The 26,344-nt window shown below is 44.1% G+C and overlaps 1 pseudogene; it reads left to right on the forward strand.

Annotated features, from left to right (window-relative positions):
• The first annotated feature begins 12,589 nt into the window (after nt 1-12,589).
• On the forward strand, nt 12,590-22,724 carry LOC116741933 (annotated as a pseudogene).
• The last annotated feature ends 3,620 nt before the right edge of the window (nt 22,725-26,344 follow it).

Below are 26,344 nucleotides of genomic sequence, written 5' to 3' on the forward strand. Positions count from 1 at the left end.
ACCCCGCTGCCTCTGACAACCACCAATCAGTTCTCTGTATCTATCAGCTTGAGGGGTTTTTTTAATTAAAAAAATTTTTTTTTTAATTCCACACTTAAGAGAGGTCATACAGTATTTGTCTTTATCTGACTTATTTCACTGAGCATAGTGCCCTCAAGTTCCATTCATGTTGTTGCAAATGGCAATATTTACTTCTTTGTTACAGCTGAATAATACTCCATTGTATATATTTACCACATCTTCATTCATCTGTCATCCATCGATGGACACTTAGGTTGCTTTCATATCTTGGCTATTATAAATAATGCTGCAGTGAATATGGGGGTGCGTATAGCTTTTCAAGTTAATGTTTTCATTTTCCTCAGATAAATACCTAGAAGTGGAATTGCTATATTGTATAGTAGTTCTAGTTTTATTTATTTATTTATTTATTTATTTTTTGCGGTACGCGGGCCTCTCACTGTTGTGGCCTCTCCCGTTGCGGAGCACAGGCTCCGGATGCGCAGGCTCACTGGCCATGGCTCACGGGCCCAGCCGCTCCGCGGCATGTGGGATCTTCCCGGATCGGGGCAGTAACCTGCGTCCCCTGCATCGGCAGGCGGACTCTCAACCACTGCGCCACCGGGGAAGCCCAAGCCACAGGAGGGTTCCCTTCTCTCCACGTCCCTGCCAACACTTGTTACTTCTAGTCTTTTTGATAACAGCCATTCTAATAGGTATGAGGTGATATCTCACTCTGGTTTTGATTTGTGTTTTTTTTGCTGTTGAGTTATATGAGCTCTTTATATATTTTGGATATTAGCACCTTATCAGATACATGATTAGCAAATATTTTCTCCTATTCAGTAGACTGCCTTTTCATTTTGTTGATGGTTTCCTTTGCTATGCAGAAGCTTTTTAGTTTGATATATTTCCATTTGTTTATTTTTGCTTTTGTTGCTTATACTTTTGGTGTCAGATTGAAAAAAATCATTGCCAAGACCTATGTCAAGGAGCTTACCGCTATGTTTTCTTCTAGGAGTTTTATGGTTTCAGGTCTTAAGTTCAAGTCTTTAATCCATTTGAGTTAATTTTTATGGATGGCGTAACATAGAACAAGTGTTTGTTTTTTCTCCTAAGTATTTTATTTTTACTGGTTTCTGCTTTTAATTCCACTGTGGTCAGAAAATAGCCTGTTTATGATTTCGATCCTTTCAGTTTTATTGAGACTTGTATTATGACACAGCGTATGGTCTGTCTAGATGAATGTTCCACGTAAACTTGAAAAAGCAGCCTTAGAATCCTTGTCTGCTTGTTCTGACACGTGGATCATCTCAGGCTCAGTCTTTGTTGATTTTCTTGAAAATGGATCTCATTTTCCTGATGGTTCACATGTCGAGTAGTTTCAGGTTGTATCTTGGATATGGTGAATGATTTGACAGAGATTCTGGATTCTGTTCTGTGCCTTCAAGAGTATAGCTCTTTGTTTCCTATTAGGCATGTAACTTGGCTGGACTCAAACCCTAAACTCTTTTTCTAGGTGGGCAGCACCTCATATCTCAGTTGCTGCTTAGAGTCTGCCCTGTGCCTGTGTGGTTCAGGGGGCAGAGTTAAAGTAGACAGAAGTTTTGGCTTACCTTCTCTGGCTCTGCCTTGCAGGACCTCCTCCCTCACTTTCCTGCAGCTGTGATTTCCCTGAATTCTTATCAACAATACTCTGCAGTTTTCCCATCAGAGTTCTAGCTGCCTGGCAAGGTATAGAATAGGGACTAAAAACTGTAAAAGTGGGAGACTTCCGCAGTGCTGTTCTTTTCTTTGAAGTGTGAACTCTGCCTGCTTCTGGTCATTCTCCAGTGTATTCAGTTAGTTGTTTTTTTGTATTTTGTCCAGAGTTTATACCTATTAACAACAGGAGGTTGGTCCAAAAGAAGCTGCTCAGCCATATTAGGAGAAGAACCTCTAGTACTGCATTACAGATGTGTGTGTATCTATACCTTTATAAACTGAATTGCAAGAGTCCATATATTTTGAGTTATGAAGGGATGATTTTACGTGGTGAAATTGTTCATACACACGTATTAATGGTTCCTAACACCTCAGTAGGGTTGTCTGTAAAACTACAAGTAAAATTATAGGCACAATTTTGTGTGTAAGTGCTTTTATTCTGGAGAAAATGAAGCATTTTAGTGTAGTGATGGAGAACTTGGACTTGGAGATATTTCCAGTCCTAGCTCATACACTTCACAAGCTATGTGGCTTTGGAAAAATTATTTAACCTCTCTGGGAATCAGTCTGTTCAGCTGTAAAAGGAATAATGGTAGGGTTGTGAAGATTACATAAGGCATAAATGTAATGGGCTAAACTCTGCACAGCATTTATTAGACGTGCTTAGCTATTGGTTTTGTCTGATTTTTCAAACGGTGTTCCTGTAAAGGAGAAAGCCAATGCCAAAATTCCCTTCACGGTATTACCAGGGGCTCTCTGTTTATATAGAAGTATGGTTATTACACAGAAAACAGCTGTTCAATGAAATGCCTTGGGCAAAACTGGACAGTAAATGGTTACCTAAGGAATCAAAAAGAAGTGCATTTTTTTCTTTATTATCTTCTTTCAGGAATATTTTGGACATTACCTTGTTTCATGATGATAGAAACAACCTTACGGAGACACCGCTCTGTTTTTCCTGGTTTCTCTTAATTGCTTTTTTTTTTTTACTGTATCTTCACTCCACTCCCTTCCCTTCCCTTTGTAATGTCTCAGTTTTTATTTGGGCCCAAATTAATGTTCCAGTATCATACTACATAGTCTGGCCAGTTCTTTGTTTTTGTTTTTGTTTTTGCGGTACGCGGGCCTCTCACACTTGTGGCCTCTCCCGTTGCGGAGCACGGGCTCCAGACGCGCAGGCTCAGCGGCCATGGCTCACGGGCCCAGCCGCTCCGCGGCCTGTGGGATCTTCCAGGACCGGGGCATGAAACCATGTCCCCTGCATCGGCAGGCGGACTCTCAACCACTGCGCCACCAGGGAAGCCCCAGTTCTTTAATTATTACTATTTTTTTGGTCTTCTGCTGGTATTCTTAATTTCTTTCTTTTTTTTCTTTAAATAAAGAGTATATGGGTGGTGCACTTTCTGAACCGTCACATACCTGGCAGTGTTTTTCTGTTACCTTTGCATATGTGATACCGTGACTGGATATCAAATCCTTAGCTTACAGTCTTCTCCTTTAAAAACAATAGATACTTGCTTTTGTTTTCTGGGATAGAGTATTGCAGAAGAGAAGCTTTCTGTCTCATTTTGAGTTTCTTTTGTGCACAATGTGAATTTTTCTCCTTAGATAGATACCTCTATATCTTTATCCTTTAGATTTTAAAATGTCACCACGTTATTTCTAGGTATGGTCTCTTCCTTAATATTTCTTAGTGTTGGGAAACCTTTTTGAGGTCTGAAGACTAGCCTTTTAATTTTAGACCATTATTCTCCTATTATTTGATTCTTGCCTTTATTCTCTGCTCTGTTTCCATGGAAGCTGATATTTCGCCACATCCAGTCTGCTGTTTACCACTCCTCCTGAGGTTGTCAGCAATTAGGTTTTTCCCTTAGAGAATCTTTCTCACTCTCAGATTAGTCCCTCTTCATGCTTACTTGCTTCTGTTTTTAGATGTGTTCTCTTGAAACTCGGTATGCATGTGCTTTAGGGTCTTCTATGTTTACTGTTTCTCTTTCATAAGGGCACCTTTCCTCTAATCCCTCAAATTGATTTCTTTACAATTTTTCGATTTTTTAGTATGTCTGCATGTGCGTGCATTTAGGTCTGCTAGGATGGGATTAGATATACAAGAGATTCATTGGGGGCTGCGGCTGGGGGCTGGTGCCAGAGAAGGTAGGGAGAGGCTTTAGATCTAGGTTTGACACCCATGGAAGGAGAGGGAAGAAAGGAGATGGGAAGAATCTCGGACTACAGTTCCAAGAAAGATTCAGCCAGGCGGATGGAGACTCAAGCCAAAGTCATCTGTTGGAATCCAGCATCTCGCTGAATGGGCCTGCCTTAGTACCCCACCGTGCTCATTGGCTAGAAAGAGTCCCCGGGAAGTGTAGGCTGGGGTGAACCTGGTGGATCCAGGGGGCAGCCGATGGGACCATCAGTCAATGATGCTCTCCACTAGGGCATCTGAAGGGTATTTATTCATGGTTGCCACAGTGTGTTCTTCTGTTGCTTAGGATTATTTTTCTAGTTCAGGTAGTTGAAATCCATTTTCTTCAAATTATGTGGGTACCTGTGCAAATCTTAAAAAGCACACTCAAAGGGGGAAGGGGAGAGTTTAGATTTAGTGGAGGTTTACTTTGTCAGATTAGAGGTTCTTTCACGTGTGAGAGATTTGGGCAGCCGTGTCCAAAGAATTTTTCTGTTGTGGCAGCATGAAGTTGGCTGGGCCAGTGCCCCTTTCCCAAGTGGCGTGGTTATGCCCTTCAGTTGCCAGCTCGAGCTGTGCCCTGCTTCACTGAGTGTGGAAGTGTGAGCAGCCCTCACCCTGCTCCCCAAAGCAAAATGACCTTGACTGGCAAAGTAAGAAGATCATAATTCTGAAATTGCCCCTTGTAGCATTAAAGACCGGAAGTTAGGAGGTTCACGGTGAACCGAGACTGACCATCTTGACCTCATTATATGTGGCTGTAGTTTGTCCAGCTCTCACTGGTCCACGGGTGGGGATGTTAATGAGCTTCTGCTGGGGTCCATTCCAATGGCTCACGCTTTTTTTTTTTTTTTTTTTTTGCGGTACGCGGGCCTCTCACTGTTGGGGGCTCCGGACGCGCAGGCTCAGCAGCCATGGCTCACGGGCCCAGCCGCTCCGCGGCATGTGGGATCCTCCTGGACCAGGGCACGAACCCGTGTCCCCCGCATCGGCAGGCGGACTCCCAATCACTGCGCCACCAGGGAAGCCCAGGCTCACACTTCTATTTTTCCCGCTTTATTGAGAAATAGTTGACATACATCACTGTATAAGTTGTAGACATACAGCATGATGATTTGATTTACATATATTGTGAAATGATTACCACAATAGGTTCAACTAACATCCATCTTCCCAAATATATACAATAAAAGGAAAAGAAAAAAGGAAAAAAAATTCTTGTGATGGGAACTCTTAGGATTTACTTGTAACAACTTTCCTACATGCCAGGCAGCAGTGTTGGCTATAGTCCTGTTAACGTTACATCCCTAGTACTTAAAAAAAAATTTCTTTTAATTTTATTGGAATATAGTTATTTACAATGTTGTATTACTTTCGGGTGTACAGCAAAGTGATTCAGTTATACGTATACGTTTATTCATTCTTTTTTAGATTCTTATATAGGTTATCACAGCCTAGTACTTTTTAATCTTATAAATTTGTACCTTTTAACTATCTTCCTCCAGTTCCCCCTCTCCCACCCTCCACCTCTGGTAACCACAAGTCTGATCTCTCTCTCTCTCTCTCTTTTTTTTTTTTATGAGCTTGATTTTTTTTCCTTATATGTAAGTCAGATTGTGAATTTGTCTTCCTCTGTCTGACTCATTTCACTTACTTGCTCACACTTTGATTTGAAGGTAGCACCCTTTCTCTCTCCTCCGTTTCTAGTACTAATACAGAGTTTTCTTGTTATAGTCCTTTGGTCACTTAAGTGGGAGTTCGCAAGAAGGAGTTAAATGGATGTTCTCAGATTACCAACCTGAACCAGCCCCTGTTAGTGGTTTTTCTAAATTAAAAGTGCCTCCCAGAAAGTCCAATATTTTAATAGCAAGTATTAACAAGTCTAGGCTGGCTCTGATCAAAATCGGGAAGGTACCAACTGTTAAACTTCATGACACTCCGTGTGTGTCTGATCTAGAACATGGGGAATCCAGGTGTCACTGTGACACACAGGCCCTCTAAGCCATCTGTCTGTCGACTTGTTTCTGGGGAGAAGTCTGATTCAGGTAAGGAATCAGGACTAGTAAGGAAGAGAGTTAGGAGTGTAGACAAATACTCAATGAAAATGGGCATTCAGTACGGAGAAGGCCCCCAGTGCTGGATACCTCAGTTTCCCAACTAGATCACTTGCTGCACTTAGAGGTTTAGCATAGGAATGCCGATTAGTCTAGGAAGGCCTGTCACATCTGCTTGTTGAAGTTCTCATCTTTCAAGACAGCTCACGTTTCCTCCTCCAATGTGGGTCTCAGTGAAAGGAAACAGTGGGCTGATTTTAGAGTTCATTCTGCAGACCTCTAGTTTCCAAACATTAATTGTGCACGTCTATCAGTAAAACACTAGGAGGTGTGTACCCCAGATCATGTCACTTATCTGTTTAGAGCCCCGTCTGCCTCTGAATAAAAAGCCCAAGTGCTTGGGCTTCCCCGGTGGCGCAGTGGTTGAGAATCTGCCTGCTAATGCAGGGGACATGGGTTCAAGCCCTGGTCTGGGAAGATCCCACATGCCGCGGAGCAACTAGGCCCGTGAGCCACAACTACTGAACCTGCACATCTGGAGCCTGTGCTCCGCAGCAAGAGAGGCCGCGGTAGTGAGAGGCCCGTGCACCGCGATGAAGAGTGGCCCCAGCTTGCCACAACTAGAGAAAGCCCTTGTACAGAAATGAAGACCCCAAACAGCCAAAAATTTAAAAAAAAAAGCCAAGCATTTGAAGCCCTTTAAAAAAAAAAAAAAAAAAAAAGCCCAAGTGCTTGCTTACAATCCCCGGCAACCCCTTCACAGTCTATGCCCTCACCCCTCTCTGACCTCATCTCCTCCCTGCCTCACTCCACCTCAGCCAAGGCGGCCTCCTTGCTGCTTCTTGGACAAACCCAACACACCAAAGACACTCTGCTTCCAGAGCTTTGCACCAACTTCCCTCTGCCCAGAACATTGTATCTCCAGATATCCTCACTAATTTAAAAAGGCAGTTACCCCTCCCCCATACACATCTGTACCTTTCTTTCCTGCGTATTCTTTATTGTACCACCAATTTCATACTATTTATTTTACTTGTTTATTAAATGTCCCTCTCCGCCCCCCTCACCCCATAGAGATAAGCTCCATCAGGGCAGAAATATTTGTCTGTTTTCTAGTACCTGGTACATAGAAGCTGCTCAAAAAATATGAACGAATGAATGTACTACTGCCCTAATATGATGTATTTTATAAAAACAATAAGCATAGAATTCCGAATATATTCATCATCCATCATATGGCATATCCCACGGAGTGCCTTTGAAACCTTTGCTTGTAAACGTAGGTGCCTTTGAAGGTCTTTGTGGAAAATGACTGGAACTTAATATTTTATCAAAATAAAATCTGACAGCAATCTCAAGTTGGGCAGGAAGGGCAACCCTACAGAAAGGGATTCTGTTGGTCACCACCTGCCAAGTGACAAAACTGCCAACTTCTGGAGGAAGAAAGACTTTTCTTGTTGCCAGTAGAGGGTGCTGGGCACCAACAAATGTGAACAGGAGCAGGGCAGGGTGGGAGCCTGCTCCGAGGTGAGGTGACAGACAGAGGGTCAGGGGCAGCTGGCCTGGATTTGACCAGGCTATATCCATTCTGATTCTTAGATTCCCGTATTGCATTTCAGCTTCCACTCTACCAGGTGTTAATAACTCATTTACAGGCTTGCTGAATATCCCAGAGCTACTTCTCAACAAAACAACTCTTTCCTAATCATTTGCTGTTGTTTTCTGCCAGAGGAATTGGAGTATCCTTGTGTAACAATTGCTTTATTTTTGTGTTATAAAACAAATTAGGGGAGGCGGGTACAGCTGTATTTTGTACACCTCTGACATATTTATTTCTGCCCGGTGTCCTCAGGTCACTTTAGTGGGAACTGTGTGCACTGATGCTCCAGCTTGTACTACTGCCCTTCACTGCCCTCACTCCAGCCGGCAGAAGAGGCCTCTGACCAGAGCTAGCTTCCTGTCCCGAAACGCAGAGACACAAGAAAATATACCGTCTTCTCTTCCTTCTCTCTCATCTCTTCAGAAAGGCTGTTGGAAGGTTCAACCACAGATTTTTTTTTTTAATTATTTTTTGTGTTGTTGCATTGGGTCTTCCTTGCTGCACACAGGCTTTCTCTAGTTGCAGCGAGTGGGGGCTACTCTTTGTTGCGATGCGCAGGCTTCTCATTGCAGTGGCTTCTCTTGTTGTGGAGCACGGGCTCCAGGCACGTGGGCTTCAGTAGTTGTGGCACGTGGGCTCAGTAGTTGTGGTGCACGGGCTTAGTTGCTTCGCGGCACATGGGATCTTCCCGGACCAGGGCTCTAACCCGTGTCCCCTGCATTGGCAGGCAGATTCCTAACCACTGCACCACCAGGGAAGCCCTTGACTACAGATTGAGTGAGAGGGGACTGCAGGAGAGGGGCAGAAGGGAGAAATCAGGCCGGGGGTGGGGAGGACAAAATCCTAGCCTCTGCCCTGGAAAATCAGAGATAAGTGGCTGCTTTGTTTAAAGGCAATCCCCCAAGTCACCTATGTGAGTGTCGAGGTAGATGGGGTTCCTCAGAGATGCTTCTTCCTCTCCTCCGTTCACTTGGCGGAATTAGGGAGGCTCCTGGAACTGCCTGTAAGTCTTGACTGGTCACAGCCTGGCATGGGGAGGGAAACCCATCTGCCAGGCTCCTGGGGAGCTGGCAGGTCTGTCCCCTTCTCTATGGAGCTGCCACAGAATCCCAGGGTGTTCAGGGTGCCGTGATTCTGTGGGTGTAGCTCCTCAGAGGCTGTAATATAGCCCCAGGCTCCAATTTTGTCTTCATCTAAATAGCCTTAGTGTGCGAATTGACTGATGTTGCCACAAGCAAATACCAGGCTTTTGACTTAGAAAATGATTTTGTTTGAATAAAGTATTATCTCTTTGTATATTGGAGTTCTATATAAGATTCAATTTATAAAAACAGGGTTTATTGATAAAGCAATTTTGAAAGCTTCGAGACATTAATTCTTTATATTGTTATTTTAGAAACATGATTTTTGGAAAAATGGTTAATCCAGATCAAAGAGGGAAAAAAGAATGAAAACTGACCTTGAGATTTAAGAATGAAATATTGTAACAGTTATAATGTTAAAAGAGGCCAGATTTAAATATTGCATGTATAAATTACAAAATCATTATGTAAAAACAGAGCACATCTAGGAAAAAATGACTGGAAAGAAATACAGGTTGGGACTTCCCTGGTGGTCCAGCAGTTAAGACTCCGCCCTCTCAATGCAGGGGGCCTGGGTTCGATCACTGGTCGGGGAACTAGAACCCACATGCCACAACTAGAGATCCCACATGCTGCAGCTAAAGATCTCGCATGCCAAAACTAAAGATCCTCCACACCACAACAAAGATCCTGCATGCCGCAGCTAAGACCTGGTGCAGCCAAATAAATAAAAATATATAAAAAAAAGAAATACGGGTTAATGTTTACCAAAATTATCACTGGGGGATGTGAAAATGGATTACTTCCCCTTCTTTCTAATCTCATATATTCCCTAAATATTCTATGACCTATGATCAGGTTACTTTTTTTGTTGTTGTTAACTACTAATCTGTTCTTTCTATCTATGAGTCATTGTTTTATTTTGTTTTAGATTCCATATATGTGGGAGATCATACAGTATTTGTCTTTCTCTGTCTGACTTATTTCACTTAGCATAGTGCCCTCATTGTCCATCCATGTTGTCAAAAATGGCAGGATTTCCTTCTTTTTATGGCTGTATAATATTCCATTATGTATATATGTGTATATGTATATAATTTTTATTTATCTATTTTTGGCTGTGTTGGGTCTTCGTTGTGGTGCGCAGCCTTCTCATTGCGGTGGCTTGTCCTGTTGTGGAGCACAGGCTGTAGGCATGTGGGCTTCAGTAGTTGCGGCACGTGGTCTCAGTAGTTGTGGCTCCCGTGCTCTAGAACGCAGGTTCAGTGGTTGTGGCGCATGGGCTTAGTTGCTCTGCAGCATGTGGGATCTTCCCGGACCAGGGCTCAAACCCATGTCCCCTGCATTGGCAGGCGGATTCTTAACCACTGTGCCACCAGGGAAGTCCCATGTATGTAATTTTTATAACAATGAAACATGTTATGGCTCCTTTGCTGGAACGTCACTTTGGTTTATTTCAATTTTATTTTAACAAATAACTCGTTGAGCACCTGCCCTGTTCTCTACTCTCCCCCGCCCTGGGGATGCCTTTCTCACAGAGCTCAAATCCAGCAGCCAAAGTAGGTGTCTAGAACGTGGTTATAGTAGTTTTTTATCAATACATAGAAGGTGCAATAATGAAGCGTATTCATAGGCGACACAGCACGAAGAAGGAGGACTCATTCCATCTGGTGGAGTGAGGTCAGGTCACTTGGGAGGCGACTGGGGGCCTGGGTTTTAAAAGATCTTACACCCCAGACAAAAAATGGGTATAAAATGATGGCGTTCTTACTAAGATGTAGCACGTGCATGCCACACAATGATTCATAAAATCCTTCCCTGTCCAGCTGTAGTGACAAAGGCTGGCTGAGGTGGGGAAGCTTAGCTGCTGTTCTTTGCCCCCGTAACCTCCAGCAGACCCTCCCAGGCCTTGCCAAAGAAAGAGACAATCTGAGTTGAAAACACTGTTCAAATACTTTAATTTGCTCCTCACTGCAACCCTTCAAAGGATACCGTTATCCTTGTTTTACAGACAGGAAACTAACGCTTACAAATAGGAAATGCTCAGCCCCAGGACACACAGCGTTGAGGATGCCGAGCTGTCTCCAGGATTCAATGAGATCATTTCCCTAAAGCACCCGTCTCGGTGCCTCGTGTTTTTTAGTGTTGGGACTGCACTTGCTCCCCTCTGCTGTCAGACAAAAGCCGGGAGTCAGGAGGATGCTGAGCTCCTGAAGCAGATCCCACTGGAACACGACCCAATGGACGGGGGTCTGATGCAGTGTCCTGCGTGCTGAGACAGGCCGGGTTTGGAGACTGTAAATGGCCTTATGTGTGGGTTTTAAAATCTTGTTGGAGGGCTTCCCTGGTGGCGCAGTGGTTGAGAGTCCGCCTGCCGATGCAGCGGACGCGGGTTCGTGCCCCAGTCCGGGAAGATCCCACATGCTGCGGAGTGGCTGGGCCTGTGAGCCATGGCCGCTAAGCCTGTGCATCCAGAGCCTTTGCTCCGCAACGGGAGAGGCCACAACAGTGAGAGGCCCGCGTACTGCAAAAAAAAAAAAAAAAAAAAAAATCTTGTTGGAAAAAAGATACATCGTTTTTTTTTTGTTTGTTTTTGTTTTGGCGGTACGCGGGCTTCTCACTGTTGTGGCCTCTCCCATTGCGGAGCACAGGCTCCGGATGCGCAGGCTCAGCGGCCATGGCTCACGGGCCCAGCTGGTCCGCAGCATGTGGATCTTCCCGGACCGGGGCACGAGCCCGTGTCCCCTGCATCGGCAGGTGGACTCCCAACCACTGCGCCACTAGGGAAGCCCAGATACATCATTTTTTAATACAACGTTAAAGACAATTCTGAAAATGAAAACATGAAATCCTACACTAGCACAACTTATTTGGGAATGCTTTCTTGTTACTGCATTTCGTATTCTGTTATTGTCATTTGTTGTTAGGTCACAGACATACTGACCTCTCCCTCCCCTTCTCCCCAGTCCAGTCCGTGGCCAAGTCCGGAATGACCTGGACGGCACATCTGCCCTCTCCTCTCACCCCCACGGCCACTGCCTAGTCAGGCCTCCACCCCTCCGACAGGCTGCCCTCAGCACTTTAGTCTTCGAAGGTCTCTCAGCTTCATCTCTGAAGCCCCAACCCTGCTGTTCATCCTCTACACAGCACGTAGAATTACCTTTAAAATGTTTTTCTTTTATTGTGGTAAAATATACATAACATACAATTTGCTATTTTAAGTATTTTTAAGCGTACACTTCACTGGCATTAATTACATGCACATTGTTGTACAACTGTCACCACGGTCCGCCTCCAGAACTTCTTCATCTTCCCAAACTGAAACTCTGAACGCTTTGAACGGTAACTCCCCATCCCCCCTGCTTCCAGCCCCTGGCAACCACCATCCTACTTTCTGTTTTTATTAACTTGATGACTCTAGGTACGTGGCGTAAGTGGAATCACACAGTGTTGGTCCTTTTGTGACCAGCTTATTTTACTCGGCGTAATATCCTCAAGGTTGTAGCATGTGTCAGAATGTCTACCTTTTTCAAGGCTGAATAATATCCCATTGTATGTGTGTACCACACTTTGTTTATCCATGAGAATTATCTTTTAAAATGCAAATCAGATCACGTCCGTTTTTTGCTTAAGACTCCTCAGTGGCTTCCTGTGGCCCTCAGTCAGAGGCTTCCCATGGCTGGGATGCCCTCCTCCAGCTTCCGCCCCTCGGCCTCTGTGCTCTGGCCACGCGGGCCGCTTCCTGATCCCGGAACAAGCCAAGCCCTTTCCCAGCCCCACACTCACGTTGCCCTCTGCCTGGAACCATCTTCCCTGCTCCCTTGGTGCTGGTTCATTCTCACTCCAGATGTTGCCTCCTTGGTGAGGCCTCCCCAGTCACTCTCTCTTTCAGCACCCTGTTTACTTCCTTCACATTATCTGGCTTCTTTGGTGGCTTGTTTATTGTCTGTCTCCTCTCCTTGGAATGGGAGCTTCACAAGATGCAGACCTGGCCGTCTGGGTCGCTGCCGTGGGCTCGGTAAAGATGCTCTGATGAGCGCCTGGCTGAATGGGCGCTGTCGGGCTGTCTGCAGGGGGCGTGACCTGCCGTGATTTAGTGTCACCTGCTCACTTGTCCTAAATGCGCTTTTATAAAAGTACTGATATTAGAAGGTGGTTGTGACCTTGCAAGGGGCTGCACTTGACTGTTAGGAACCCAGGTTTTCTCCCTCTCTTCCTTGTATCCACAGCCTCCTGATCAGGTAGCTGGACTGAAGGTCTCAGTTTCTCCTTCCGTCGAATCAAGGTGGGGCATGCTGACAGCGTGTGTCTCCTCCTGACTTCCTAGCGCTTTGTGACGATGTAGGGAGGGAGAGAAACTGAGAATATCGGGTAAAGAGCTTTAAAAAGAAATATATCAAATCTTTTAACTAGAGGAAGAAAGAAACCAAGAACAACATAACAAAATTATTTGAAAAATTTCCCCAGAGAAAGAGCAGAATTTCCACTCATCTGCATTTAAAAGTTTGTAATGAGGGAAAATCTGTTCAATAAACACAAAGAATAATTTATTTTCAAATCACACATATCTATAGAAACACATAAAAATGCATAGTTAGAGAAAGATGAAGAGATCTTAGAAGGAAAAGCCCTTAATTTAACATGCTGGCAAAGAGCTAAGTGATATATGTACCGGCATACTTTTTCTGTGTTGCAAATATCTCCTCCTACTTTCGGCTTGCCTTTTCGTTAATGGGGTCTTAAAATAAACATATTATTGAATATAACATACATACATACATACAGAACAGTGACTACATCATGCAGTACAATGTGAATTTTTTACAAATGAACTGTGTGACCAGCATCCAGATTGAGAATCAATATCACCAGCGTCCCCAAAGCCCCTTTTATGCCTCCTCTGGACACCACCCCTCCAAGGTAACCACTATCCTGACTTACGTACATGGGAGATGAGGAAAGTTCTCTTTGGTGTGTGCTTGCGTGTGGGATTCAGTGCATTGATTTGGGCAGTTGTTTTTTTCGTTTGTTTTTTTGCGGTACGCGGGCCTCTCACTGTTGTGGCCTCTCCCGTTGCAGAGCACAGGCTCCGGACGCGCAGGCTCAGCGGCCGTTGCTCACGGGCCCAGCCGCTCCATGGCATGTGGGATCCTCCCGGACCGGGGCACGAACCCACGTGCCCCGCAACGGCAGGCGGACTCTCAACCACTGTGCCACCAGGAAAGCCCCAACTTGATGTTTTGATGTACTTATACATTGTGAAATGATCACCACAATCCAGCTAATTAATGTATCTATCACGTCTCTGTACTTACCATTTGTATGTGTGTGTGTTGAGAAGATTTAAGCTACATCCTCTTAGCAGATATCAGTTATACAATACAGTATTACTAGCTATAGTCACCATGCAGTACATTAGGTCTCCAGAACCTATTCATCTTGCATAACTGAAACGCTGTACTTTTGACCAACATCACCCCACTTCCCCCTTCCCCCATCCCGGCAACCACCATCCTTCTCTCTGATTCTAGGAGTTTGACTGTTCTTTAAATTCCACATAAAGTGAGGTCATGTGGTATTTCTCTTTCTGTGTCTTGCTTATTTTGCTTAGAATAATGTCCTTCAGCTCCATCCCACTTATTCAAATGGCAGGATTTTCTTTTTTGTGGCTGAAAAATATTCCAATGTGTCACACAACTCTTGCCAACAACAATCCCCAACCTTTGAACAGCTCTTGACAACTTTTGTCTGCAAGACCGTTTTACGAACGCTCTTTCAATTGAATGCTTGGAAGGAAATTTCTTTGTGTGGGTTAATGGATACAGCTTATGCAGCCAAGAAGCACTTCCTTCTGAATGTTTTTCAAAATTATAAGGGCAGCAAAGCCAGTCTGTAAACTCTCAGAAGGTCTCTTCTGACATCCCAAGGGAGGATGGGACTCTTCCCCAACGGCATCTCCCCTGGCCTAAGGCGTGGTGGACGGAACCGTCAGGTGCTGGCTTTACTTCATTTTCTCATCCTCCAGTCTTCATGAAGTAGGTATTCTTTCCCCCATTTTGTGGTGGATCAAACCGAGTTATCAAGAGTGCTTAAATAACTTGCCCAAGCTCCTAAGCAGGCAGGTTATTGTCAGAATTTATCTGTTTTAACTACAGAGATTGTGCATTAAAAACAAAGCAAAGCAAAACAAAAATCTCATTTTTCTGATTACTAAAAAAGGCCTTCAGAAATTCTGGAAAATACAGAAGAAATATAAAGATGATACTAAAAATCACCCAGATTTCTTCAACTCAGTAGTAATCATTGTTAACACATTGGTAAATTTCTTTTTTTTTTTCTTCTGCGTGCGTTGACTGAAATTTCCATTATTCTATTTCCATTTATTACGGGATATTGAATATAGTTCCCTGTGCTATACAGTAGGGCCTTATTGTTTATCCATTCTATAAGTAATAGTTTGCATCTGCTAGTCCCAAACTCCTAACCCAACCCTCTCCTGTACCCCCTCCCCCTTGGTAACCACAAGTCTGTTCTCTATGTCTGTGAGTATGTTTCTGTTTCTGTTTCGTAGATAAGTTCATTTGTGTTATCTTTTAGATTCTACATATAAGTGATATCATATGGTATTTGTCTTTCTCTGTCTGACTTACTTCACTCAGTATGATAATGGCATTATTTCATTCTTTTTTATGGCTGAGTAATATTCCACTGTATATGTACCACATCTCCTTTATCCATTCATCTGTTGTTGGACATTTAGGTTGTTTCCACATCTTGGCTATTGTAAATAGTGCTGCTGTCAACATCGGGGCACATGCATATTTTCAAATTATAGTTTTGTCTGGATATGTGCCCAGAAGGGGGATTGCTGGCTCATATGATAACTCTATGTTTAGTTTTTTAAGGACCCTCCATACTGTTTGCCATAGCGGCTGCACCAATTTACATTCCCATCAACAGTGTAGGAGGGTTCCCTTTTGTCCATGCCCCCTCCAGCATGAAATCATACATTTTAATGATGATATATATTCCTTTTTAACTGACATTGCATAGTGTGAGCTTTCTTTATGCCATTTAAAATTCTTCTGAACGTGGTTTTTTATGACTATTTAACAATTTATTTTGTGTATTTATCTTTCTTTTGTTGGGCATTTTCTTAATATTTTTGGTAATTGTATGAAATGCTGTAGAAAATCTTTGTGTTTCAACTGTTGTCTAAATCTCAACTTATCTCTGTGGGACAGATTCATTTAAAAGGAGACTTACTGGGGCAAGTTTATGAATATTTTTAAGGCCCTTGATACATATGACCAAATTACTGCAGCAAAGGTGGCACCTGTAAATGCACCTGGCACCTTCTCACTGCTCTCTCTGCAACATTGACTATTAACTTCTCAAAAGAAGTCTTTACTAATTTGGTGCCTGAATAATGCTACCTTCCTGTTTTTTGTTTTTGTTTTTGTTTATTGAAGTTAGTTGATTTACAATGCTATGTCAGTTTCAGGTATACAGCAAAGTGATTCAGATATATATTCTTTTTCAGATTCTTCTCCATTATAGTTTATTACAAGATACTGAATATAGTTCCCTGTGCTATTCAGTAGGTCCTTGTTGTTTATCTATTTTGTATATAGTAGTTTGTATCTGCTAATTACAAACTCCTAATTTATCCTCCCACCTTTCCCCTTTGGTAACCACAGTTTATTTTCTATGTCTGTGAGTCTGTTTCTGTTTTGTAAATAAGTTCATTTGTATCATTTTTTAGATTCCACATGTAAGTGATATCATATGGTATTTATCTTTCTCTGACTTCCTTCACTTAGTATGATAATCTCTAGGTCTTTCCATGTTGCTGCAAATGGCATTATTTCGTTCTTTTTTATGGCTGAGTAATATTCCACTGTATATCTATACCACATCTTCTTTATCCATTCATCTGTTGATGGACACTTAGGTTGCTTCCATGTCTTGGCTATTGTGAATAGTGCTGCTGTGAATATTGGGGTGCGTGTATCTTTTCGAATTATAGTTTTCTCTGGATATATACCCAGGAGTGGGATTTCAGGACCATACGGTAGCTCTATTTTTGTTTTTTGAGGAACCTCTATACCTTTTTCTACAGTGGCTGCACCAATTTACATTCCACCAACAGTGCTACCTTCCTGTTGATTAAGCCTGTCCTCTTTTGACTTCTCCATGCTCCATGGAGGGGATCCTGGCTGAAGGTAATGGGGCCACTGCCTCTTGGATCCCTTCTTTTATTTTTTTTAAAAAGCCCTTCCATAGTGTTTTCCATGTCCTGGGAACTGTTTAAGTACTTAACAAATATTAATTCAGATAACCCTACAATGGAGGCTCTATTGTCATCCTCCTTATTCAGTAGATGTGGAAACTAAGGCACAGAGCGCAGCTCCAGGCCACCTGACTTGCGACAAGGTAGAGCTGGGCTCGGTCTGGGAGCGGGCGCTGGGGCCACTCAGAAGCAGGGAAGGGTTCCTGCTGCACAAAGAAGCCAGCACCTCTGGTTTGGGTCTCAGCCATGCATTCCCTGACTCATCACCCTTCTTTCTTTTAGGCCCTGTCTTATTTCTTCAGGTGCCTTGAGCACCAGTTCATGGACACTGTTGCCAAGCCTGGTCACATTAATGGGCCTACAGGCAGCCTGGCCAGTGTCCCTGGCGTGTCAAGAATGACACTTGCTTTGTAGTCAAGGCTGTGGCACAGACAGGTCATAAGGAATCACAGCCGTGAGTCACTGTGCCAGGGCCTTTTCCAACCCCAAAGCTCAGTGGGTGGCAGGGCTACCTCTGCCAGTCAGCGTGGAAGTGTCCCAAACCCCAGAGGAAGGGAAATCTGACATCGACTGCTCACTGGGAAGCTAGGGAGAATCCACATTAGCCTCACGTCAGCCCAGCCACACTTATCACCCCGTGCAGCTGTCTGTTTACTAAGGGTGGACTTCCTACGGCTGGGACCCTGTCTTTGTCTCCCCAGCCCTGAGGTGTCTGGTGACTGATAGGTGCTCAGTGAATATTGATTGAATGAATGAACTGCAGATGGGATGAGCTGGCTGACCAGAAGTGGCCCACCTACTGAGATTAAGAGATTGTTTACCCACGAGATTAAGGTGCTGTGGGCGTGGTCTACCCTGGTCAGGGGGCCTGCGCTCAAATCCCAGTGGTGTCCCTGACATTCAGGCTCATGGCCTTAGGTGATATTAGTTTGTGTGTTTTGGCCTCAGTTTTCCTTCTCAAAGGCTCCCATTGTTGTGAGGGTAGAAATGGAATGTATGTGATGACAAGGAGACCCAGGTAGATGTAAGCGATGGACTCTGAGCCTTTGGACGGGGATCTCGGAGCCACAGGGTCTGCTCTGTCTCGCTCCTTTGGAGAAAAGGCAGCACCATTAGGGGTTCCAGGGTTGACCTTCCTGCCCTACTCATAAATGCTTTTCCTCAAGGGGGCTCTGTCCTCTTGACAGGGCTTCAGCCTCTGGGAGGCAGGAAGCTGATTTGCCAAGACCTCTGGGGTCTGGCTGGACACGTTTCACATCGGCTGAGGCTGGATTCCAGGAAGTTCTAAACTTCCCTCCCACTGTTAACAAATTAAGAAGCGGCCACAGTGATGTGATGAAGGCAAAGGAAGGAATAGGGTACCACAGAAGCAAGGGCCCATCTCTGCTGCATCCTTTGTAAAACTCCTCCCTCCACCCTTCCCTGTTTTCTCCTTCCTGGCATTCTCCTACATAGGCCCAAAGGGGTGGCAAGGGCTCAGCCTCCCTCAGCCTCCCTCCTCTGGCCTCCCTCAGAGGGAGATGGCTTCTCTTTCCAGGACAAGGCAAACAAGTCCTCAGGACTGAGAGACCTGCCTTAGGGCTTTGGCCTCAGGGTCCTGTAGCCAGACCGCCTGACAGAGGTCATCCCACCCACTCCAGCTGGAGCCTGCCTTCTTGCAAGGACTCTGAAGGCTTTAAAAAAAAAAAAAGTATTATTCTGTTTATAGACACCCAGTAACAGGCCGTGTTAACATAGGGCGATAGCAACATCTTCCTCTGAGAGGCTGCCCGCTGTGAGTGGTCGCGAGCAGGTTAAGGGGCAAGGGCTGTGCTGCGCTCTTTTGCAAACAGCATGTCAGCTTCAGCCCCGAGTCTCATTCGCAATCTCACTGCCTCTTCAGGCTTCTGTGGGGCACACCGGTTGCTTTCCTTCTGCAGGATTTCGGGCAAAGTGTTGGGCTCCTACATCCCAGTCCTTCAGTTTGTCCACCTCAGAGGCTTCTCCAGGATCTGGGGAAAGTTGGGGAGGGGAACCATTTTCTTAGAGAAATCTTCCTCAGGAAAGAGTCAAGGGGCTGCACAGTTCTGTGGTTAGTGCCCCTGGGGGAGCCTAGAAGCTGTCCTTGGACGAGGGACTTGGGTGATGTCCGGGGATGTCTCTTTTGCTCACAGAGCGCTAGTCAGCCTCTCACTGAAGATGAGGCTGAAATGCATGCATCCTCGTACAAGAAGCACGCTGACCTAAATTCACAATGAGGAGACATGGCCTCAGGTCTTTGCCAAAGAATAAATTTTGATAGTGAAGACCCACAGCCCTACTTTCTCCAAAGTAATAGGTGATTCCTTAGGTTGGTCCCCTTTGAAGGACTGACTCTAGAGCAAACAAATATTATTTGGGAATATAAAATGCTCAAAAATTATAATTAGTATTCTCAGAATGATTTTTAATTGAATATATAGTTGATTTCCAATATTGTGGTAGTTTCAGGTGTACAGCAAAGTGATTCAGTTATACATATATATATTCTTTTCATATTCTTTTCTATTATGGTTTATCACAGGATATTGAATATAGTTTCCTGTGCTATACAGTAGGACCTTGTTGTTTATCCATTCTATATATAATAGTTTGCATCTGCTAATCTCAAACTCCCAGTCCAACCCTCTCCCACACCCCCCCCCCCTTGGCAACCACAAGTCTGTTCTCTATGTCTGTAAGTCTGTTTCATAGATAAGTTCATTTGTGTCATATTTTAGATTCCACATATAAGTGATATCATATGGTATTTGTCCTTCTCTTTCTAACTTACTTCGCTTAGAATGAGTGGCCCAGGGTTTATTTTGGACCCATAGCTTTTTTTTTTGGCTCTACAATAAAGAATATTTACCTAATAATGGTAACATAAATGTCACTTACTTGTTTTCAGCATTTAAAATCAACTTATAAACAAAGGACTAAACAGAATGTTAAGGTTACCAGTCTTGACATCGCAAATGCCAAGGTGTAGCTAGTACAGGGTTGGGAGACCAGGCTGGGTGAGGAGGTGCAAGACATGGTCGCTTCATAGTCTAGTTTTACATGATGCAAAAATAAGACACGGTCTGCAGCTCTGGGAGCAAGAAATAGAGGTTTTCGTATATTGTTTAAATTTGCAAAAGTGATGAAAATAACTAAAATTACCAATGCGTTTATTAAAAATTTGAGAGGAGGATGGAATCCAGAATGAGGGGGGGAAAAGAGCGAAACCCTTGTTTTTCGTAGCAGGGAGTCAACAGATACGTCTAAGGTAAGAAATCAAGCATACTGTTTCTGGTTTGGGAGGTAAACCGTCAGAAGTGACGTTTGAAGAGTGGGGAAGGATGGAGTGGGAGACTATTACTTTTCATTATAAACCTTTCTTTGCTATTTGATTTAGTACCCTAGATACGTCCTTGAACACACACACACACACACACACACACACACACACGGCTCTTTAGAAAACTCATCAGCTCCCACCAGGAAACTCTCAGAGCTCCAAGAGCAAGCGGCAGGCCAAATGCTCAAAGGACAGCTTAGAGCTGCATTGCAGAGGAAGCAAAAAGTGTTTCCAGGAGGTGTCGGGGCTGCTTGGTGGCTGGAGTGTCACATTCCCTAATGAACATGCAGGAAGCGGGTAAAACACGCCAGTAGCTTCTCACCAGAGTGGATGGCAAAAGCTCGTTTCCTTTCCATGATAGATGCAGTGCTGAGCCATTAACAAAATGCTGAAGTATCTGGGGAAAGGATCTGGCTCAGCAGGACAGAGCTAATCCTAGGGATTCCCAAATGACTCCACACTCGTTATTATGTATTTTGTTTACTCAGGCCACCTTTCCAATTACCCGTCAGAATGTGCAAAGGCTTCCTCCCTGCTTTATCAGGTATGAGAGGTAGAGAATCAGGTAGAGAATAAGATAATGATATCAGTACCATAATAATGATTATCATAGCAAATATCAATTAATGATGTCAAATATCAATACCACCGCCCTCCATTAACACTCTCCCCCGGACTGGTTAGAACTCTGGCTCCACTAGGATGAACTTAGTACTGACAGCCTAGAAAATATGATCTGATCCAGGCCTTAAAGAATTTTCCATCTAGAACAGGTGATCCTAAGGAAAAGGCCAAGGGAGTCCGCCTGTGCCCCTCGGCCTCGCCACCCGTCTCTGACTGTCCCCGCTCGTCCGCCTGCGCCCTGTCAAGCTGGGTGGCGGGCACGAGCAGGCCTAACAGCAGCCCCTGCTCCTCCTAAAGCCCCCCCGCGGGAACCCTGACTGCCGCCATCCTGAGGCTGCAAATCCTGAGACTCCAAACTCAACTGCCTCCAGAGAGGCCAGCACCCAGCCTTCATCAACTACGCCCAGCCAAGGCTATGTTTTACCAGAAGGCAAAATCATGCCAAATACCTTTTCTTTTTTTTTTTGGTGGTAGAATTGATGTTAGGATGGATGAAACCGAAATTACAAGTTTCTTTGCTAGGTATGGTTCAGTAAAAGAAGTGAAGATAATCACGGACTGAACTGGTGTGTCCAAAGGCTATGGATTTGTTTCATTTTATAATGACATGGATGTGCAGAAGATAGTAGAATCACAGATAAATTTCCATGGTAAAAAGCTGAAACTGGGCCCTGCAATCAGGAAACAAAATTTAAGTGCTTATCATGTACAGCCACGTCCTTTGGGGTTTTTTTTTTGCGGAGCACAGGCTCCGGAGGCACAGGCCCCGTGGTCATGGCTCACGGGCCCAGCCATTCCGCGGCACGTGGGATCCCCCCCGGACCGGGGAACGAACCCGCTTCCCCTGCATCGGCAGGCAGACTCCCCACCGCTGCACCACTAGGGAAGCGCCGTCCTTTTGTTTTTGTTTTTGTTTTTGCGGTACGCGGGCCTCTCACTGTTGTGGCCTCTCTCGTTGTGGAGCACAGGCTCCGGAGGCACAGGCCCAGCGGCCATGGCTCACGGGCCCAGCCGCTCCACGGCACATGGGATCTCCCCGGAGCGGTGAATGAACCTGCGTCCCCTGCATCGGCAGGCGGACTCCCAACCACTGTGCCACCAGGGAAGCCCCGTCCTTTGGTATGTAATCCTCCTCCTCTACCACAGTTTCAGTGTAATCCAGACACTGGAGTAATCCCAACACTGAAGCTTATATGCAGCCTCCAACCACGATGACTCAGTGTGTTCAGGCTTATCCTCCTTATCCAAATTCACCAGTTCAGGTTATGACCGGATATCAGCTGTGGGTTTGTAGTTATCAGATGCCACCTCAGTGGCCTACTGGGGAGCAGAGGAGTTAGGTTATTCCTCTGGATTATACAGCTGTTAACTACCACTGTAATGAAGTTGATCCAGGAGCTGAAGTTTTGCCAAGTGAATGTTCAATTCATGAAGCTACTCCATCCTCTGGAAACGGCCCACAAAAGAAATCTGTGGGCTGAAGCGTACAGATGGTGGAGTCGTGTCTATTTAATCCGGAGAACAGACTGAGAAACTCCCTTGTTACTCAAGATGACTACTTCAAGGTTAAGAGTTCATCACTTTATTTTTTTTTAATTTTTTTGCGGTATGCGGGCCTCTCACTGTTGTGGCCTCTCCCGTTGTGGAGCACAGGCTCCGGACATGCAGGCTCAGCGGCCATGGCCCACGGGCCCAGATGCTCCGCGGCATGTGGGATCTTCCCGGACCGGGGCACGAACCCGTGTCCCCTGCATCGGCAGGCGGACTCCCAACCACTGCGCCACCAAGGAAGCCCGAGTTCATCACTTTAGAAGAAGTTGGGCAGTGCTTAAGTCTGTTTGATCTTCTCTGCTGACTTTCTAGTCTCATAGGAAGTTGCAGGTTTTGAATAGTAAGAAGAGACTGAAAGTGTTGTAACTATTATAGAAATTTAATTCTGAATTTTGATAAATCACACTCAGACTTTTCTATACAAGTTATATTAGATTGCCTAGTTTTATTTTACAGTGAAACTGTTTTTCATTAGACATGTACTTAGAAACTGATTCTGTGTTCAATATATAGTTAAAAGTAAAAAAATAATTGAGACTGAAAGGAATAACTTTAAGATTTATCTGTAAGGATTTTTTTTAATTGACATTTTAAGAGTTTAAAAGCAAATGCTGATTTGCAAAAAAAATTGTTTTAGAAAACCTATTTTGAAAGGTTAGAATTTTGATAGTTTAAATACAAGCACTTCACTTCTGCAACAAGTACCTGTGAACAGTACAATATCTATGATGTTGTGCTCTGATGATTTGTCCAGAAATTTACCACAAAAGCAGAGTTGTGTTTTGTTTTTTTTTAAAGAAGATGTTGGGGGTAGGAGTTTATTAATTAATTTATTTATTTTTGGCTGTGTTGGATCTTCGTTTCTGCACGAGGGCTTTCTCTAGTTGCGGCAAGCGGGGGCCACTCTTCATCGCAGTGTGCAGGCCTCTCACTATGGCGGCCTCTCCCGTTGCGGACGGAGCACAGGCTCCAGACGCGCAGGCTCAGTAGTTGTGGCTCACGGGCCCAGTTGCTCCGTGGCATGTGGGTTCCTCCCAGACCAGGGCTCGAACCCGTGTCCCCTGCATTAGCAGGCAGATTCAACCACTGCACCACCAGGGAAGCCCGAAAGCAGAGTTTTTAAAACTGCATTTTTAATCAGTGGAACTCAGTATATAGTTAGCTTTATTGAAGTTTTCCTTATCTAAACCCAGTAAAACAGATTCCAAACAAACAGTCCAATCAGTGGGTCTTACATTTATTAGTTCAAAATATTTTATCTTATCTAGAATCCACACATAGAGATATCCGATTGGGATGGTAATTAGGATAATTAAATTCTGGGCCTAATTTTTTTTAAAGACTCCAAAACAAACTAAACTTTATTAATTACATAAGCTTCTCGATAAGTTACCATTCTCCTTTTTCTCTTTACTTTTTTTCCCTTGAAATGCTAAACTCAATGGCTATATCTTAAATTGTGCAAAATATTGGTATTAAAGAAGGCTGAACCTTTTTTTTGTTTTTTTTAAATTTATTTACTTTTGGCTGTGTTGGGTCTTCGTTGCTGTGCACGGGCTTTCTCTAGTTGAGGTGAGCAGAGGTTACTCTTTGTTGCAGTGCACGGGCTTCTCATTGTGGTGGCTTCTTGTTGCGGAGCACGGGCTCTAGGCACACAGTAGCTGTGGCTCACAGCCTCAGTAGTTGTGGCGCACGGGCTTAGCTGCTCCGCGGCATGTGAGATCTTCCCAGACCAGGGCTCGAACCCGTTTCTCCTGCATTGGCAGGCCGATTCTTAACCACTGTGTCACCAGGCAAGCCCTGAAACTTTTTTTAATGTCACTTAAAAGTTACTCAGAGCAAAAAAAAAAAATGTTACTCAGAGCACCTGAAAGGAATTGTTTCTATAAAAACATTAAAATATTTGTTAAAGAACAGATAGATTTTTATTTTTTAGCCTATTATATTTCCGTTTTAAAGTAATATATGTCCAGGAGAGTCAAGGAAGTTTTGGCATTTCTAAACCAAAAAAGTTGTTTAGCAATAAGCATATCCCAAAACTATACTAGATTTAGAGTTAACAGTCCATTTTTACATCAGCTAGATTCCTCGTTAGACAGTGTAAACCGTGACAAATAACTAGAGATCCAGAGCCCCTTTGCTATACCCACAGTCTTGTTTTTCCAGTCTGCAGCACCGTTCTTCCAGGAGGTTTGCTCCTAGAACAGGTGAGGTGAAGAAGAGAAATATCAGTATAAAAAATTTGAGGACTAAGCCTTGGAAAGGTAGCAATGGGATAATACCTTTCTAAGGGAAACACTTCTATCGGCATCATTTGACCTGCCATGGACATGAGTTTAAAGTGGCTTCCTGGGTTTTCTTTCATTGGCCAGCCCCTTCACTAAAACATGGAAACTCCATTTTTCCCTAGCCTAATGAATCTTCCATCGGCCATATCATCAGTGCCCATTGTCTTACAATTCCTAACAATCTTCATTCTGAATCTGAAGGGAAGAGTCTTTTAACTTAAGGATCCCCAAGAGTGCTTTCTTATGCCTCAGAATTTGAAAGTGCCCTGAAATTTGTTCTTTTTAAAATTCTCTGTACTTTTGTGTGTGTGTGCTATAACATTTTACATGTATTATTCTATGATTAAATCTCCAGTTTACTATAAATGATACCTAAATTCTAAAGAGCCAATTCTAATTATCCCAATATGACCTTAAGAAAAGTAAGGGAATAAACTTTTTATTTGTGTGCTATTTTGTTGGACCGAAGTATTTAAAAAGGTAGAAAGAAGAGACAAAATTCTGAACCTTTCAAAATGGAAAATTAAACTTAAAAGTGTGTTCCTATTACCTATGTTGATACTGTCTTTGCATAAATGAATAAATAGAAATAAAGAAAAAAAATTTTTTTTCAAAAGCGTTTTGACCTACTTATTCATGTCATATTATCTAAAAAGATGGTGGGGGGGCTTCCTTGGTGGCGCAGTGGTTGAGAGTCCGCCTGCCGATGCAGGGGACGTGGGTTCGTGCCCCGGTCCGAGAAGATCCCACATGCCGCGGAGCGGCTGGGCCCGTGAGCCATGTCCGCTGAGCCTGCGCGTCCGGAGCCTGTGCTCCGCAACGGGAGACGCCACAACAGTGAGAGGCCCGCGTACTGCAAAAAAAAAAATGTGTTCCTACTACCTATGTTGATACTGTCTTTGCATAAATGAATAAGTAGAAATTAAGAAAAAAAATTTTTTTCAAAAGTGTTTTGACCTACTTATTCATGTCATATTACCTTAAAAGATGGTGGGGATTTGGGTGGGGAGTATGTGACAAGTTTTAGATCCTTGAAGTTCAGAAGTGTAAGTATTGTTCAGTCTCTTAATCTGGCCAAGTTAGTTTATAAAAGCAAATCTTGACACACTGAAAAAAACATAAAGAAAAGGCCAAGGGAATCACGTGAGAGCAGGAGAACCAGGACCCAGCTCCGGCCCTGCTGCCTCCTGGCTGTGTCTCCAAGGGCAGGGAGGCGGCGGAGGATGTGTTGTCGGGTGAAAACAGGAGAACATGTTACTACACGGATGTTGTCACACACCTGGGCTTGTGCAGGTCCAGACGTTGTGGGAGCTCATACAAGATTTAGTGTTGCTTTGGGGAAGCAGAGCAGAGGTTAGAGGTGAGCACAGGAGACGCTTCTCATTGTCTGTCCATCTGCCAAGTTTGTCAACATTAACGTTGTATGTGTTGGCTATTAGTTTCCTGAATCAATAGTGGCCTTAATCTGGAGTAAGATCTCATGTGTCTAATTTCCATTCATCTACTCTTCTCTTTTTCCCCTGCTGCCCACCCCCTGCCTCTCTCTTTTTTCAGCAAGTGCAGTTCGAGCACAAACTATCTGCCGGGCACCATGTTAGACATGATTACACCTAGAGGGTGTCC

This window comes from Phocoena sinus, chromosome 1 (genome assembly GCF_008692025.1).
Source record: "Phocoena sinus isolate mPhoSin1 chromosome 1, mPhoSin1.pri, whole genome shotgun sequence".
Taxonomy (NCBI): Eukaryota; Metazoa; Chordata; class Mammalia; order Artiodactyla; family Phocoenidae; genus Phocoena; species Phocoena sinus.